This window comes from Cavia porcellus, unplaced genomic scaffold, assembly GCF_034190915.1.
Source record: "Cavia porcellus strain 051 isolate PalLab524CR breed Dunkin Hartley unplaced genomic scaffold, mCavPor4.1 scaffold_5, whole genome shotgun sequence".
Classification (NCBI taxonomy): domain Eukaryota; kingdom Metazoa; phylum Chordata; class Mammalia; order Rodentia; family Caviidae; genus Cavia; species Cavia porcellus.
This window is the reverse complement of record NW_026947488.1, coordinates 49,976,620-49,993,960: the sequence shown is the minus strand read 5'-3', so window position 1 is coordinate 49,993,960 and position 17,341 is coordinate 49,976,620. Positions and strand designations below refer to the sequence as shown.

Here is a 17,341-nt window from a genome sequence, read left to right as displayed (position 1 = left end):
GAGTACTCAGGGTGTAGGGAGTTCTGAGTGCATGGATGTCCTCTGCATGGAGGAAACTTCATGACTCTAAAGATGCAGAAGAGGTTTCCTGGCAAAGCAGTAACAGAAATAAGACATTCCTTTTTGGCTTCTGTATTCCTTGAAAGAAGGAGCCAAAGTTTAAAAGGAAAATGCTGTCCACTAGTAGACTTGTTGTACCCTGAAGCCTAGCATCCTAGGACTTTGTGCAGCCTTTTCTGCACCACCCCCACCAGACTGAGCATATGAGACACCCAGGAAGCACTGTAGACTGGGCTTGGTAGAGCTCAGGTTGTGTATACTGTTGCTACAGGCTTCTCTCAGGACCAATGGAGAGCAGAAAAGCCCTCTGATCTAGATGCCCTTAGGGTTTTTCTGGGGGTTTCACTCACCTGTGAGCCTGACCACCCTATATACCTACGCACTCACCCAGAACCGAGTCCACCCTCAGATGGATGGGGAGGATCCAGCCCCTCTCAGGCTGACACTGACTCAGGTCCAGCCAATTTTGGCTTCTGTGGTAAAAGCTGGTTTTTCTGGGCCAGTCCCCAGGCTCTACTTGGAACTTAGCCTAGAGGCTCACCTTGCCAAGACAAACTGTGGCTGCCAGTGAAATGTGGTGGGGTGGCCGCCAAGCAGGCCCAATCTGGCAAGACTGTGTAGTGCCCGGCTGGATCCCCAGCACAGAGCCCAGCAGGGTCAGGCCAGGCCAGGAACAGGTTCCAAGAGTACCAAGCATCTCTCTGTCCCACTGTTGAGTGATGCAGGGGCAACCCCTTGAAAACCAAAAATTCGTGCTTGAAAACCAAAAATTCATCACCAAGACTGAAGGTTGCCAGAATTTCTCCAAACTCACTTCCTCCCCTAGGCAGCAAGCAGCTCAGCAGCAGAAGGTGCTGGGAGCTGGGAAGTATGAAGATGGGTACGTGCCTCTGAGTGTGTGTGTGTGTGTGTGTGTGTGTGTGTGTGTGTGTGTGTGTGTAAGTGGGTACAAGTATGCAGAGAAAGTGCTCCAGCCAGGCCTCCTCTCCCTGCAGATTGCCAGTAGGATGGGACTGCACTGCCATTTGATGAACAATTTATTCAGCATGAATCACAGAGGCCCATTATCTTAGGAGGGATTCTCCGAAAAAGAGTCTGAAATGAGGACTTGGGTGCACATGAAAATGCTCTCTGGAAGAGGAGGGAAGGAGGTCACGAAAGGGAAAGGGCTAGGCAAGAATATGGTCTCTGTGAGTGATGAGCGTGGCAAAGCAGCTCCTATATGGCCGTGGGCAGTACCTGGGAGAAGGAGGCAGCTGTGAGCTGTCAGCAGCCAGCACTACCACAGCACAGGGACAGGCACACCGGCTGGGAAAGGGGACCTAGTGAGACACTCAGAGCCCCGCTGTGCCCATCTGTGCACTACCTCCAAGAACAGGAGCTGGACCTGTCCATTTCAAGTAAGGCTTATAGGATGTTTTCTGGGCCATTGAAAAACAAAGGCCAGAGTTCTACCCAGGGAGATGAATGAGGATGAGTAGGGCTCTGCCACGAGGTAGACACATGTAGCAGGTAGACCACTGGCTGACTCAATAGTGGACATCGTTATGAGGGCAGTGGTGGTGTCCACATCAGTTCTGCTGACCCATAGCTCCCAGGTGTTGCCACAAATGTCTCCAAAAGCTGATCCACTCTCCTGTGCCTGGTTTTCTCCCACCTACCCCTGCTTCCTTCCCCTCTCCCCTGTCTGCCAGATGAGGTGACCTCCCCACCGGTCCCCAAGGTAGGGTGGGGGTAGCCATCTTGCTGTCCCTCTAATCTCTTTCCAAGATGATGTCTTGGCATTGATTCCTGCTTCCTCCAAGCCTTCTCTTTGGATTTCCCAAACAAGACAAAAAGTTCCAAGCTGATTCCGTTTCTTCTTCTGCAGAGCTGGGACAGCAATCCTAGTTCTGCCTTAGGTGGTGTGGGCACTACAGAGTAAGGGGAAGATCACGGCGACAAGAAAAAGAAAGTGAAGGGGACCCAAGAGGACAGGGTGCTACGGCAGCGACAAAGATAGCAGTGTGCTCCAGGACAGTGGGCACTCAGAGGCCTCGGAACCTGCGGGGGGCGTGCAGGGAGGAGTAGGAAAAACTAAAGAATGTGTGCGGAAAAATTTTGTACCAAAAAATAAGTAAATAAGTAGATAAATAAAATAAAGCAAATGAAAAGGAGCTGTGTATGATAAATTTCACTTTCCCTAAGATGGAGTGTGTGGTTTTCCTTACTCCTTCTGCTAAGGGTGCCTTAAAACCCCAGGGGTTAGGGGCTGGGGATTTAGCTCAGCGGCATAGGCATAAGCGCTTGTCTTGCAAGCAGGCAGTCGTGAGTTTGACCCCGGGTACTGATAAAAAGGAAAAAGACAAAAAAAAAAAAAAAAAAAAAACCCAGGCATTATATCAAGATAAATATCGAAGTCCAAGTGGAGGAGAAAAGGAGATAGATGAACTAAGGGCCTCAGTGTCTGAGGAAAGATATGGCAGAGACTTCCCTGGGTTTTCTTTTTACCCCACATGACCTAGATTTATAACTTGAAAAGCTAGCAAACCAGAAATGTCAATGAGTATAAAAACAAACAAAAAATATTCCAGCAAAAACCTGCTCTCCTGAGCCAAAAAGACCTCATAAGACAGAAACTTAGAGCAATAATCCTTACCCTCTCCAGACTCCACCAAGAAAACAGATGTGACCACCTCACACTGGCAAGGCCCGATAGGGAGCCTAAACCCGCACCCTCCCAAGGTGCCCCGAGGTGCCCTAGTGGATTCAGCCCCCTCCAAGAAAAGTGTCAGCAGGTTACATTTCTCCGAGACCTCTCTCCTTGGCTGAAAGATGCCCACCTTTTCCCTGTGTCCTCCCGTGGCAGAGGGAGAGTGACCTCTAGTGTCTCTCTTCTGGTAAGAACACCAGGCTTATTGGATTAGGGCCCATATGACCTCATTTGACCTTCATCACCTTGGCTCTATCTGCAAATACAGGCACATTCTGAAGTAATAGAGGTTATGACTTTAACATATGCATTTGGGAGGAAACAATTCAGGCCATAGCAGTACCATTTATACTAGCTGAAGAAATCAAAATACTTCAATATAAATCTAATAAAACCTGTAAGGAATCTGTAACTGAAACTGCAAAATGCTATGAAGGAGATCAAAGCAGACCCAAAATGGGAAAAATGTGTCAAGTGGAAAAATGTGCTGAGTTCATGGATTGGAAGACATAGTTTAGTTAAAATGTCAACCTTTAAAAATAAAATAAAATAAAATAAAATGTCAACCTTCCCAATTTATTTAATGTAATTGCAGTCAAAATCCTAGAAAAATTTTTTGCAGATACACAAGCTGAAACTAAAATGTATATGGAAAGGTAAATAAATGAAAATAGCCAAAACAATTTTGGAAAAGAAAAAGGCATATGATTCATATTATCCAAGTTTCACAGAGTGTTCCCTTGTGGACAGGTGAGATTTTTATATTGTGGCAAAATTTGTATAAGATAAAATTTACCATTTAACCACTTAAAGTGTACAATTCAGTGTTATTAAGTGCATTTACAATATCATATAACCATCACTACTATACTATTATTTATTTACAAGAACTTTTTCATCATCTCGAACAGAAGCTGTATACGTTAGACCCAAACTCCTCCCTCGTCGTCCTCCAGTCCCTGACAACTTCCATTCCCCTTTCTGTCTGTATGAATTTACCCATTCTATGTACCTCACATTAACAGAGTCATGTATTTATCCTTTTGTGTATGATAAATTTCACTTAGCACAATGTTTTCAAAGTTCATCCTTGCTATAGCTTGATTCAGAATTTCATTTCTTTTTATGGCTGAGAAATATTCTACTGTATGTGGAGACCACATTTTGCTTATTCACCCATCTCTTGATAGGTATTTTTCCCATCTTTTGAATAACACTACGATAAATTCTGGTGTACTTGTATTGGTTCCATGGGGTATATACTGAGAAATGGAATTGTTTGGGTTTTTTTTTTTTAATAAAACAGAGAGGATTTATTTGAAAAAAAAAAAGGTGGAAAAGAAAGTGGATAGACAGCTGCCATGGAGCAGTAGGAGGCATCAGTGCTAAATGCAGAGAAGAATTGTTGAGTCCTATAATTCTATGTTTAATATTTTGAGGCACCTTTATTTTCTACAGTCGCTGCAGCATTTCCCCTTCTACCAGCAGTACACAAAGGTTCAGATTTCTCTATATCATCACCGACATTTTTTATTTTCAGTTTTATTGATAATGGCCATCCTAGTGGGCATGAAGTGATATCTCAAATGGTTTCTTTCCATTTGCATTCCACCAGGGACTGTGGATGACTAAGTTTTTCATGTGCTGATATTTTTCTTTTCTTTTTTTCTGTGAATGAGTTGTATGGGTTCTTTATACAATTGGATATTTAAATTTCTATAAATATTTCATACCATTTTGTGACTTATCTTTTTACTCTCTTGATAGTGTTCTTTGATAAGCAAGAACTTTTAATTTTGATGAAGTCCAACTTATTTTTGTTATTTTTGCCAACATATCCAAGAAATCATGGACAAATGGACAAATTCAGTCCATGAGATTTTCATGGACAAATGGACAAATTTCAGTGCCATGAGATTTTCCCATTTTCTCTTAGGAATGTTATGGTTTTAGCTGTTAGGCTTAGAGTTTTGATCACTTTGAGTAAATGTTGTACACAGTGTAGGATGAGGGTCCAGCTTCATTCTTTTGCATATGCACTCAACCCCATTTTAAGATGTATCACAAAGCTACAAATGCCACGATGTGGCATCAGTGAATAGGTATATATACATCAATGCAACAATCTAAGAATTCCAGAAATAGACCTACACAAATATAGTTAACTGCTTTTTCTCTTTTTTTACTTTTTTTCTCCCTCTCTCTTTCTTTTGGTCAATCATTTTTTGAGTTTTTGTTTGATCAGTTGATTTTATTTCTTGTTTTCGGTGACACTGAGATTAAACATAGGACTGGGTGCATGCTAAGCAGTGCTCCACCAATGAGCTACATCCCCAACCCTTCATTAAAATTTTTTAAATTTTCTATTTTTAGGCAAAGTCTCACAAATTACCCCCAGATGGCTTGAAACTTACAGTGCTCCTGTCTCAGCCTCCTGAGAAGCTGGAATAACAGACATGCACCACTGTTCCTAGCTGATCAACTAATTTTTGACAAAGATATTCAGACAATTTAACGAATAAAGCTCATTGAGAAAAGAACAGTTTTTTCAAGTAAAAGTGCTAAAACAATTGGACTTCCATATGCAATCAGTCAGTAGGCTTAGTGTTATAGCACATGCCTGTAATCCTAGCACTTTGGCAGGCTGGCGCAGAAGAATTAAAAGTTTGAGCCCAGCCTGGGAAAATTAATGAACATGTCCCAAAAAAGTGGGTGGGAATGTAGCTCAGTATGAAGGTCCTGGATTCAGTATCTAATACCACCCCCCCCACACACACACACATCACCTATGAAGGAATTATATTACAGGCCAGATAAATTGCTCAGCAGCACAAGCACCTGCCTGGCAAGTACCAGGTCTTGAGTTTGATTCCTAGTTAAAAAAAAAAAATTACAAAAAATTCAAACTTCTGCTTTGGAAAGAACATTATTTGAGAATTAAAAGGGAATCTCTCCTTTCCTTGCTACAGTCATGAGCATACTTAGGTTTTAGAGGGCTCCCACTAGGGTCTGGGGCTGTAGCTCAGTGCCTAGCAAACATGTGAATCTCTGGATTTGAGGGCCTGGGCATTCTTCTTCTTTTTTTTTTTGCAAAGAACCACAAAAAAAAAAAAAAAAAAAGACTCCAGTGAGACCAAAGACATGGCAACTCTAGCCAGGCGATCCAGAAATTGATTAAAGATGAAGATTATTCTTTCCTGGGCCGAATGCAGAAAAAAACATCTCTCCCCAATTGAAGGGCACGCATGGATATAGGAGAGCAAAAGTGTACGGCTGAGGCTCCAATCCCAGAGAAAAGCTGACTTGATGGGAGTAGAAGTCCTGTGCCAACCACACAGAACTTGCCGTGAATCTGAGCACCACATGTGCCTGTCCCTGAAGTCAGGAGAAATAAGTTCAAAGCCAGCCAACTCTCATAGGACACAGCCACGAGCTGAAGACAAACAAGACCCTCCAGCAGCTTCCCGCTTACCAGGCTGGGGCCCACAGGTCTAAGACAAAGAACTACCAAGGCACAGCAAGGAGTATTGGTGTTGGCCCGTGTGGGGGCCCAAGGGAGATTTTTGCAGGTGAGGTCCGCAGGTTAAAAGACTCACATGTGCAAGACATCAACAACAACAGCAGGCAGCACGGAGCAAGCAGAGTGCAAGAGCATAAGACCCGCCTGCATCTTTAGTGTATAATTGGTTTTGGGGTTTTTTTGTGTGTGTGTGTGGTTGTTGTTTTTGTTTTGGTACCAGACATCATCAACACTTGCTAGACAGAAGCTTATTTTAGTGTATAATTGTTATAAACCTTTTTATCTCATATCTTACATAGTGCTGTAACCAACGTATGTGTATACTTGTGCTAAGTCATGGTTACATAACGGTATCCCACCGTGAGCCCGCACTAGACAAGAGGGGTCATGTCCTCAGCTGTCCTTAGATGCCTCTGAGCTTTGAAATAGTCTGAATGGTTCCCCACATCTGGCAACCCTTTCCGCAGTGTCAGCTGTCAAGGACCCATTTAATAAGTCCCCAGCCTCCTGCCTGGAGTGACAGTGCATGGCAAGATCAAGAGACAGAATAAAGGTCTGGGCAGGTTTCTGGGCTGACCAGCTGTTCTCTGGGAGCAAAAGCCCACAAGGCACCCAGAATCCTGGTATTTATTCATTACATCTGAGTCAAGATCAGTGGGTGCAGGGCAGTAGGTGTTTTCTGAAACAGTAATGGCAAATGTGGTGGGCTGGTAAGAAGAATGAAGCATTCTTGGGAGAGCACTTGTAAGGGCAAGGATAAGACAGGGAGGCAGTGAGGAAACTGGTGGCGGCTTCCCAGGATGCCTTATACTCTTTAGGTCTTATCTTGGTCTGAGAGCCAGACAGCAGTCAGCCCTAAGGCTTCCAGCTGTGACCAGGAAAGAACAGGGAGTTTCCACATTCCACTTGGCCCAAAGAGCAGGACAAAGATAAGCTTTGGACATTCCGTAGACTCAGCTTATAATTTGTGGCCCCCAACAGAGGAGGGCCTCCAAACTGAGGGGGTCTATAAGACCATCCGTGGAGAAAGGAAGACTAAAGCTCCTCTCTTGTCTGTATATAGTGACCTTGGTGGTTGACACTGTTCTGTCCAGTCATTCAAATATAACAAGCCTTTATTTGCTTATTTGCTGAAAGAGAGGAAAGAGGAGAGGAAAAAGGGAGAAGGGGAGAGGAAGGAAAGGAGGAGGAAGTGGAGGAGGAGAGAGAATGAAAAGGCAAACCACAGAGTGAAAGAAAATATTTGCAGGTCACATATCAGAGAAATTGTATCCAGTTCTCAAAATTCAAAAATAAGAAAAGCACCACAATTTTTTAAATAAGCAAAAGAACTCTCAAAACTCAACAGATAAAAAAAATCCAATTACAAAGTAGGCAAAATATATGAAAAGATATTTCGGGGCTGGGGATTTAGCTCAGTGGCATTAACGCCTGCCTTGCAAGCAGGCAGTCATGAGTTCGATCCCCGGTACTGATAAAAAAAAAAAAAAAAAGAAAAGATATTTCACCAAAGAGCAGCTATAGATGGCAAATAAGTACTTAAAAAGATATCCAACATTATTAGGCATTAGAGAAATTCAAATTAAAGCCATGATAGAGCAGTAAAGTAGATGTGTAATGGGCACCTAAAATAACAAGTAATGAGTGTGCAGAGAAGCTAGATGTCTCATGCATTGCCAATGGGAATGTAAATAGTGCAGACATTCAAGAAAGAGTCTGAACATTTCTTACAAAACTCAACATGCACGTATGATACAACACAGCAATCACAGTCTTGGGCATTTATCCCAGAGTAATGAAAACTTGTGTTCACAAAAAACCTATTCATGAATGTTCATATTATTTCTATTTATGATATCAAAATATTGGAAACAATTCAAATGTCCTTTAATGAGTGAATGGTTGAACAAACTCTGGAACATCCATATAATAAAATATTATTCAGCAATAAAAAGATATAAACTACTGATCCATGCAACAACCTTGCTAAATGTCAAGGGTATTATGCTCACTGAAAAAAGCCAGTCTCAAAAGATGGCATGCTAAATTACTGCATTCATACAACATTCTCTAAACGACAAAGCAGGAGAAATGAAGAGCAAATTAATAGTTGCCAAGGGGAAGAAATGGGGAGGAGGTACAGGATGCAAATACAAAAGGTAACATAATGGAGCTCTTTTCTAGGAAGAAACCGCTCTATACATGGGATAAAACTGCATAGACTATACTCACAAGTGAATATAGGGTTTCTAAAATGACAAAACTGGATAAGGGCCGTGAGTTAACTAATGCAGCAGTGTGCCTTCTGGTGTTGGTGTTTGTATTAGTTTGCTGCAGCTGCCATGACAAGTCCCACAGGCTGTGTGGCCTAAAAAATAGCAGTTTATCTTTTCATTATGCTGGAATCTAGGAGTCTGAGTTCAAAGTCCTAGGAGATTTGGTTTCTCCTCAGGCTTCTTCCCTTGCCTTGTACACGAACTCTGTCTCTACATCTTCTCACAGTCTTTTCTCTGTGCATGTCTTGCCCTAGAGGAGGGATGAACCTTTTCTTCTTTAAAGACACCAGTCAGCTTGATTTAAGGTCCACTTGAATGATCTCAGTTTACCTGAACCACCTCTTTAAAGACCTTACCACCATATGCAGCTACATTCTGAGTGTTGGACTTCAGCATACAAATTTTAGGGAAAGACATTCAGCCCACACAGTATCATACTAGAGCTTACGTCACCACTTGGGAATGCTGAGGGAGCACACGTGGATCCCTTTGTACTGTGTCTGCAATTTTCTGTGACTTTACAATTCTTTTAAAAGTAACAGTCTTACACATCGGCAGAAAATTTGAGAAAGATTCACATATGAATTAAATATACATATATATATGAATGGCACATAAACACATGAAAAGATGTTCAACATCATTAGTCATTAAGGAAAACACAGATTAAAACCAGAATTAGAAAGCATCTTATCCTTGTTATAATGGTTAAAATAAAAAATACTGTGATGAGGATATAGAGCTATAGAAACTCTCATAATTCAAAGCAGTATAGCCATTCAGGAAATCAGTTCCTTGTTTTGTTTTGTTTTGTTTTGTTCTGTTTCAGGGTCTCACTGTGTAGTTCACGGTGGCCTTGAACTCACTATGTAGCCCTTACTGGTGTTGACCTCATGGTGATCCTCCTGACTCAACCTCAAAAAATCATTCTTATAAACACACTTATTATATGACTTATCAATCCCACCTCTGAGTGTTTATTTTAAAGATTGAAAACTTTATTCACCAAAACTCATGCAGGTTCACAAGTAGCAGTCTTCACAGTGACCACAACAATCAAAATGTCCTTCAGTGGGTGAACATATAAACAAACTGAGGTACATCACTGAGTGGAATATTGCTGAGCTAAGAGGGACAAACTATGGGTTCATGCGACAACACTGATGCATCTCAGGTGCATCACGCTAAGTGAAAGATCCTATTTACATGACACTCTGAGATAGGCAAAAAATATGGCCACTCCAGGTCTCCTTTGGTTATTATTTGCATGAATATCATTTTCATCCTACCTTCAAACTATTTGTGTCTTTGAATCTAAAGTGCCTCTGTTATAAGGTTGCACTATCCTTTTGTTAACCCATCCTGCCAATCTCTCCCTTATTATTAGACCATTTAATCCGAATTCATTCACACTGATAAGGTGATTTACATCCGTGATTTTGCTATTTGTTTTCCATGTCTTTTTTTCCTTCATTATTGTCTTCCTTTGTATTAAAATAAAAAATACTTTTTGTTTTATTTTTGTTTGGTGGGGGTTGAAAGAGTATCGCACCATGTAGTTTAGACTGACCTTAAACTCATTATGCAACCCAGGCTGGCCTCAAACTTACAACAATCCTCCTGCCTCCCAAGTCCTGGGATTATAGGTGTGCACCACTACACTCAGTTTAAAATAAATATTTTCTATTGTACCATTTTAACTATCCTGGTGTGTGTGCATGAGTGTGTGTGTGTGTGTGTGTGTGTGTGTGTGTGTGTGCGTGTGTGTGTGTTTACTATGGATTGAACCCAGACCCTTCACACTGAGCTACAGGCTCACCTCTTCTTTATTTTTTTTATTTTGAGACAAGTTTTTGCTAAATCACTAAGTTACCCTGCCTGGGAATTTGCAATCCTCCCATGCTGGCCTCTCCATTTTATTTTTAACCATATATTTTTTGAGTTATTTTCTTAGTGATTTCCCTGTAAATTACAGTAACACATTTTTTTCCACACTGGGGATTGAACTCATGGTCTTTGCATTAAGCTACCTCATACCTCCCCCTCACCTTTTTTTGAAGACAGAGTCTCACTAATCACTAAATTGGCCAGACAGAGCTTGAATGTATGATCTTCCTGCCTCAGCCTCACAAGATCTGGAATTACAACCATGTGCCACCATGCCCACAGAACACCTCAGCTTTTAACAACTAGCTTGCTAGCTTCAACAGTGTGTAAAACTTTAATTCCGTAGTACACAGTAACTTTGCTGCTGTTAGCTCTGTTCCCTCTGCACCCCTTTGCACTGTTATCATTGTACAAACTACATCTTACACGTTGGTCTCTACCAATTCAGACTTTCTGAACAGCTTTGGGATAATGCTCACAACCAAACAACCCATTCACTTAATTTAATGGTTTTAATACATTCTCAGACTTGTATTAATCAACTCAGTAAATTTTAGAACATTTTTATCACCTCAAAAAAATAAAAATCTTGTTCCTTTTAACTGTCATTCTTCTCTCCTAATTATGACCAGACCTTAAGCAATGACTAATATATTTTCTTTCCCTATCAGTTTGCCTGTACTGGGTATTTGATATGAGTGGAATCATATATCACATAGTCTTAGTAAAAGGACTTTTCTACTTAACATGTTTTCAGGTTTGTCAGTATTTCATCATGCATTACTATTTCATTCCTTTTCCTTTCTTTAAAATTTGTTCCCAAAGATAGCAATTTAAGATTTTAAAGTTTTTAAATCCTGATGAAATATGTTCAACCTAAAAATTTAGCAACTTAACTGTTTTTACATGTGCAATTCAGTGGTATTAAATATATTTATATTGTTATGCAATCACCACTATTTCTAGAAAGTTTTCACCTTGAAAAACTGAAATTCTGTACTCTTTAGCACTCAGGAGACTGAGGCAGGAGGATCATAGTGAGTTCAAGGCCAGCCTGGACTACACGGTAAGTACAGGCCAGCCTGAACTGTATGGCAAGACCCTGTCTCAAACATACACACACACACACACACACACACACACACACACACACACTATTTTTTCTTTCTCTTTCTTGCCTCAGCCCTGGGAGCCACTATTCTACTTTCTGTGTCTCAATGTGAATACTCTAGTATCTCATAGAAATGTAATCATACACACTCTAGTTGTCTTTATTTGACTGGCTTATTTCACCTAGTGTAATATCTTCAAAGTATAGCCATGTTGTAATGTAGGCCAGAATTTGATGCCTTTTAAGGTTAATTTCCCATTTCATGTTTGTAAATACCACATTTTACTTAATTTATTCCATCAACAGAACCTGGGTTGCTATTACCCCTTGAGTAAGTTGGACAATGTTGTGACTACAGGGAATAATGCTGCTATGAATATAGGGGTACAAATACCTCTTTGAGCCTCTGCTTGTAATTATTTTTAGGTTTAAAGCCAGAAGTGATATCACTAGGTCATATGTTTGCTCTATGTTTAGTGTGCTCGGTTTTTTGCTTGTTCATTTGTTTGTTTTTTGAGATTGGGGTTTCAATATGTAGTTCAGGCTGGCATTGAACTCATTATGTAGTCCAGGCTGCAGCAATCCTCCTGCCTCAGCCTCCCTACTGCTGGGATTATAGGCATGCACCACCCACCTGGCTTATGCTTAGTTTTTTAAAGAAATCATCATATTGTCTTCTACATCAACTATACCATTTTACATTCACACAAACAGTGAACAAGTGTTTTAACGCCACCAACAGTTTGTTTTTTTTACTTTAAGAAAAGGTTGATTTTTGTTTTACAGACTGAATCCTGTTATTATGTGTCTCCTAAGGAGAAACAGCATAGGAACGAAAATGAAAAAGGTAAACTGCTGTACAAGGGCCAGGAAGGAGAACATCACACATGGCTGAGCCTAAGGGCATCTCCATCATTCAACCACACACAGAAGTGTGTTGTACCAATATCTGCTGCACCTCTTGAGCCCAAGTGTTACTGGCTTTTAGGTCTTGGTGAAATTCTTTCCAGACTCTTAGTATTCTGAACAAAGAACTGGACAAGACACATGGAAAAGGTAAGGGGATGTACATTTATTGTTGATAGGAAAAGAGTACGCTCTGCAGAGTGAGCATGGGCTGACGAACAGAGTCACAAGGCCATGAGGATAAGGCAGGGTGTTCCTTGTATCTGGAATTCCTGGATAGGTGCATCCTCATGTGGATAACATGTTTGGGACAACTTTCAAATCAAAAATGCACTGGCCTGGCATCAGATTTAAGCTGTCTTATCCTCATCACTCAAGAGGCTGAGATCACTGTAAATTTGAGACTAACCTGGGCTACATAGTGGGTTCAAAGCCAGCCTGAATTTCAGAAAGAGGCCCTGTCTCAAAAGAAAACCCAAAAAACCAATCAATCAATCAGAGTAAGCCGCTTTTTTATCTATATGGAACTGAATTTGCTTACCCATGACCTCCAAGGTTACCGAGAGTTCCTCACGGAAGATGGAGCTGTCCATGGACAGGGACACTGCAGCTTTCCCCAGGATGCTTCAGTCCTCTTCATCAGAGCAAAAGGTGAAGTTTTGGGCAGCGTGGCCCTTTTCTGGGAACTGGGACAGTCAGTCCTCTGGTGCCACAGATCAGACACATAGTCACCTGACACAGAGCATGGCCTGGGAGGTGACCTAATGTAGCCATATACCCAGTATCCTCTGTCTTTGTATTTAATACAGGAATTCATTCCTTGATCGGCCCTACATTTTCCTTGGATGACTTGGGTGTGCTTAGAGAGCAATCAACTGCAGCAGACATAATTTTGGCTTGTCTTTATATTCTCTCTCTCTCTTTCTCTCTCTCTTTCTCTTTCTCTCCCTCTCTCCCTCCAGCTCTCTATTTCTCTTTGTTTTCCTCCTCCAGATCCCAATTGTTGGACACATAAAAGGCTGTGTCCAGCAATTGGGTCAACAGTTCCTGGGGGCCCATCTGAAGTTTCTGTAATTTGCACTAAATATCCAGGACTGATGACTGATGAAATGCTATCCCACCAGTGCCTGTCCCTCCTGGGAAGATGGATCCTAGCTTGTATGTTTACAGAACACGTCTACTAATCAGGTTTGAAAGAGCTGGATTTTCCTCTTTGCCCTGTATAACTTCTCTCACCTTTTCATAATTAGCAAATTTCTTAATGCATTTTTTTACTCCAGTGGTAAGAGCAGTCATCCTTTTAGACCTCATGTTTAGTTCATCCTCTCAGTTTATAGTCCCAGTTGGGTTCTGTTAGAGGGACAGGAACCTCTCCCGAGTCCCTTCTCTTTCTGCAATATATCTCCCAGCCTCATCTAGGATTCTTTATTTTTCACCTGAGGCACAGAAAGTAGCAAAAACAAATTAGACTTTTTGTCATGTGTCTTTATTACTTTTCTCACTGCTGAGACAAAATAGCCAGCACCTGAAGTTAAAGGAAGAAAAGTTCAATTAGCTGCATTTTTAGAGATTTCACTTCATAGCTGGCTAACTGTAAGGCAGAGTGGCACGGCAGAAGACACGGCAGAGAAGAAGCAGTTCATAGCAGGCCGAAGGCAGCAAAAGCAGGGCAGTGGCAAGCAGCAAGCAACAAGTGATGACCTCTTTCTGTCCCTTATATTCCATCGTAAGGGAAGAGCATGCACACCCAGGGCGGGTATCCCACCCAGAATTATGCCAAACCAATCAATGGACTAATTTAGTAATCACATCCCCATAATCCTACCATCATCCACGTAATCCCACGATCACACACTTTAGATCCAGCCACCTCTAAAAAGTCCCACCCATGACCACATGAGGCTTTGGAGGGGTATCTTGACACAAGCCATAACACCATGAGGGGTCAAAGGAAATGGTCAAAGTTTGAAACCCATCTATAAACCTACTAGGATCTTCTGAAAATTGGTGTAAGTGTTCTTCACATCGTTGGCTGTCTGCTCCTGAATAGGGAGCCTGGATTCAAGTAACTCCCTCTATTCCTGGGATCTCTCTTAGAGACAGGATGAATTATGAGTTGTTAGAGTAAAATCTCCACTTCATGTACACTGTGGAGCTTAAAGCTGTTTGAGAAGCATGAGGAGGGAGCTGGGGAATGGCGGGTCTCTCTGGAGATCTAGCTACTGATGAAGTTTCTGAGTTACTTGGAAAGGATGAAACTGACTTCCTGGGCTGAGGAGTCTAAGGAGGAACTCTCCCAGGTGGTTTGTTTCACTAAACATGTGGAGCAGAGCCACGTGCACCTGAGAGGTAGGGGGCCTGAGGATGAGATCCTCAGTGATACCCATCTCCTCTCTAGGGATGTCTTTAAGCACCGTACCTCTTGGGTCTTTGCAGCAACATGGTTTTTGACAAAGAACTACAAAAGCTAGACACTTGGGGCTGGGGATTTAGCTCAGCGGCATAAGCGTGAGTTCGATCCCTGGTACCGATAAAAAGGAAAAAGATTAAAAAAAAAAAAGCTAGACACTTTAGAGTTTCAGACACTTTTGTTTGTCTTTTGCAGCAAAGACCTAACTAAACAATAGCCTTGTAATTTAGACTGACATTCTGTAACCATTACGCGAGATTTCCCAGTTTATCATAAGGCCTAATGGTGGGGTTGGTAAGATGGGATAGTGTTTCCCGTGGTGCTTCACGGGGTCTATGGAGAGACAGAGAGACTAAGTCTGGATTTTTCTGAGGGCACACTGGGAACATCTCCCATAAACTCAAATTGGACTACCAGATGTCTCCAGTGAAGCAGCCAACAAAGGAACAGGAAGAGGAGATTGTGAGTATGGGAGGCAGAGCTGGACTATTTTAGTCAGTATGGAACAGACCCTATCTTTGTACTTGGGACTTTCTAGGTTTTTTTCCCTTAAAAAATGTTGATGAGCAAGTTTCTATCTCTACTGCCTTAAAAATAACTATTAAAGTCTTTTGTTATCATTATACATTCATATTCATGTTTACCACAGCACAATTCACAATAGCAAAGCTACAGAAACAGTCTGGATGCTTATCAACTGATAAACAGATTAAAATGCAGTATGTATGGAATACGACTCAATCAGAAAGAAGGATGTGCCATTTGCAACAAAATGGACAGAACTAGAAACCATCATGTTGAGTGAAATTAGCTAGACCTGGAAAGTTGAACATTGCATGTTTTCTCTTATAAGAAAAGCCTTAAAAAGCATAAATAAATAAATAATAACAGAAAACCAGAAGGTAGACTGCTGAGAATGGGGAAGGGGATAAGGGAGAAAAGTGAGTAGGGGCAACAGGACTGAAGTAGATGAAGAGATGCTAATCGTTTGTATCAACTTCCACAAATAAAAACCATCATCATCTAATATTAGCATGCGCTATTAAAAGTTGTTTTGTTTTGGTTTTTTGGTACTGGAGATCAAACTCACAACCTGGTGCTTACCAGACAAGCACTTGAACTACTGAACTAAGTCCCTGGCTCAAAACTTTTTAAAATTAAAAAACAAGAAATATGGAAGTTTCTATCATTTTGTCTCCAGTAATACACCAGCCAAGCAGGAAGCAATGGCACTCCCATGACATGGTTGGGAATTCCACCAGTGTGTGTTGACACTGGCTATGTTAAGGTTTTGTACCACCAGAGCCTAGCTTCTTATTCGCATGGTGATTGTATAAACTTCCTAGAAACTTTTAATGAATCCCTTTTCTTTAAGCCATCCAGAGTGGATTTTGTCACCTTCAACTAAGAACTGTTATATCCGGTGAAACCAAAATGGAAACCAAGAAATCGTAAGTCAAACCCAAGAGCACAATGTAAAGAAATTCCAGTCAAAAAGCAGTCAATTTTAAACTGTGATGTTAGGGTCAGGATAATGATCCTGAGTGTACTTACTGGAAGGGTGCACCAGGTCAGGTGGATAGAATTTTTTTGACCTGAAATGTATTTTGTATGAATGTATATGAATGCACATTTATATACTCATTGTGTACATTTTAGATTAATAAAAACATTTTTTGAAAAACTGACATTATTGAGCTGTGTGGGGTGGCTCACACCTGTAATCCCAGCATTTGGAAGGCTGAGGCAGGAGGATTGTTGCAAATTTGAGAGTGGCTGGCTACAATGTGAGCTCGACTAGCCTGAACCGCATGGTGAGACCCTGTCTCAAAAAGACAAAACAACAACGACAGTGATGACAACAACAAAACAAAACAAAAAAACCCTTGACATTATTGAAGAGGAATGGAAGGTGGAGAGAAAAGGTTCAGGGTAACAGGTCTCTAAAATTTTCATTGAGGCTGGTCATCATGGTGCACCTCTGTAATTCCAGGAATCTGGGAGGCTGAGGCAAAAGGATTGCAAGTTCTAGCCCAGCTGAGTGACCTACTGAGAAAATGTCTCTATTTAAAGGGGGGCAGGGTTGGAACTCAGTGCAAAGGTCTTGGGTTCAATACCCAGTACTGGAAAAGATCTTTTTCCTTGTAATTAAATAAGACTGAAGATGAAGCTGGGGATTTAGCTCAGCGGCATAAGTGCCTGCCTTGCAAGCAGGCAGTCGTAAATTCGATCCTTGGTACCAATAAAAATGAAAAAGACAAAAAAAAAAAAAAAAAGATTGAAGATTAAGGTTGAGACAGAGAAGAGACATAAGAAGCAGTGCAATAGCCCAGTCCTAGGCATACTCTGTGTAAGAGAATGCTGCATGCTCTCTTGAGGTCAGATTTTGCCTCATAGGGTTTGCCCCATTCCCGTTCTTGGAAGTTCTACTTAGAAGCCTACATTTTATAAGTTTCCCTGCTGGAGACTAGGAAATAGG

At 41.4% G+C, this 17,341-nt stretch overlaps 1 protein-coding gene across 2 annotated transcripts in view; it reads left to right on the top strand.

The window, feature by feature from the left end:
• Positions 1-5,275, top strand: part of Ebf4 (EBF family member 4) — a 65,738-nt gene extending 60,463 nt beyond the window's left edge. Inside the window, exon 18 of one of the 2 annotated variants that reach the window (XR_010047538.1) lies at positions 5,126-5,275. The gene's annotated coding sequence lies outside the window, so the exon portion shown is untranslated. The remainder of the gene's footprint in view (positions 1-5,125) is intronic. The other variant, XM_063248791.1, reaches the window with a different exon arrangement.
• Positions 5,276-17,341: the final 12,066 nt, after the last annotated feature.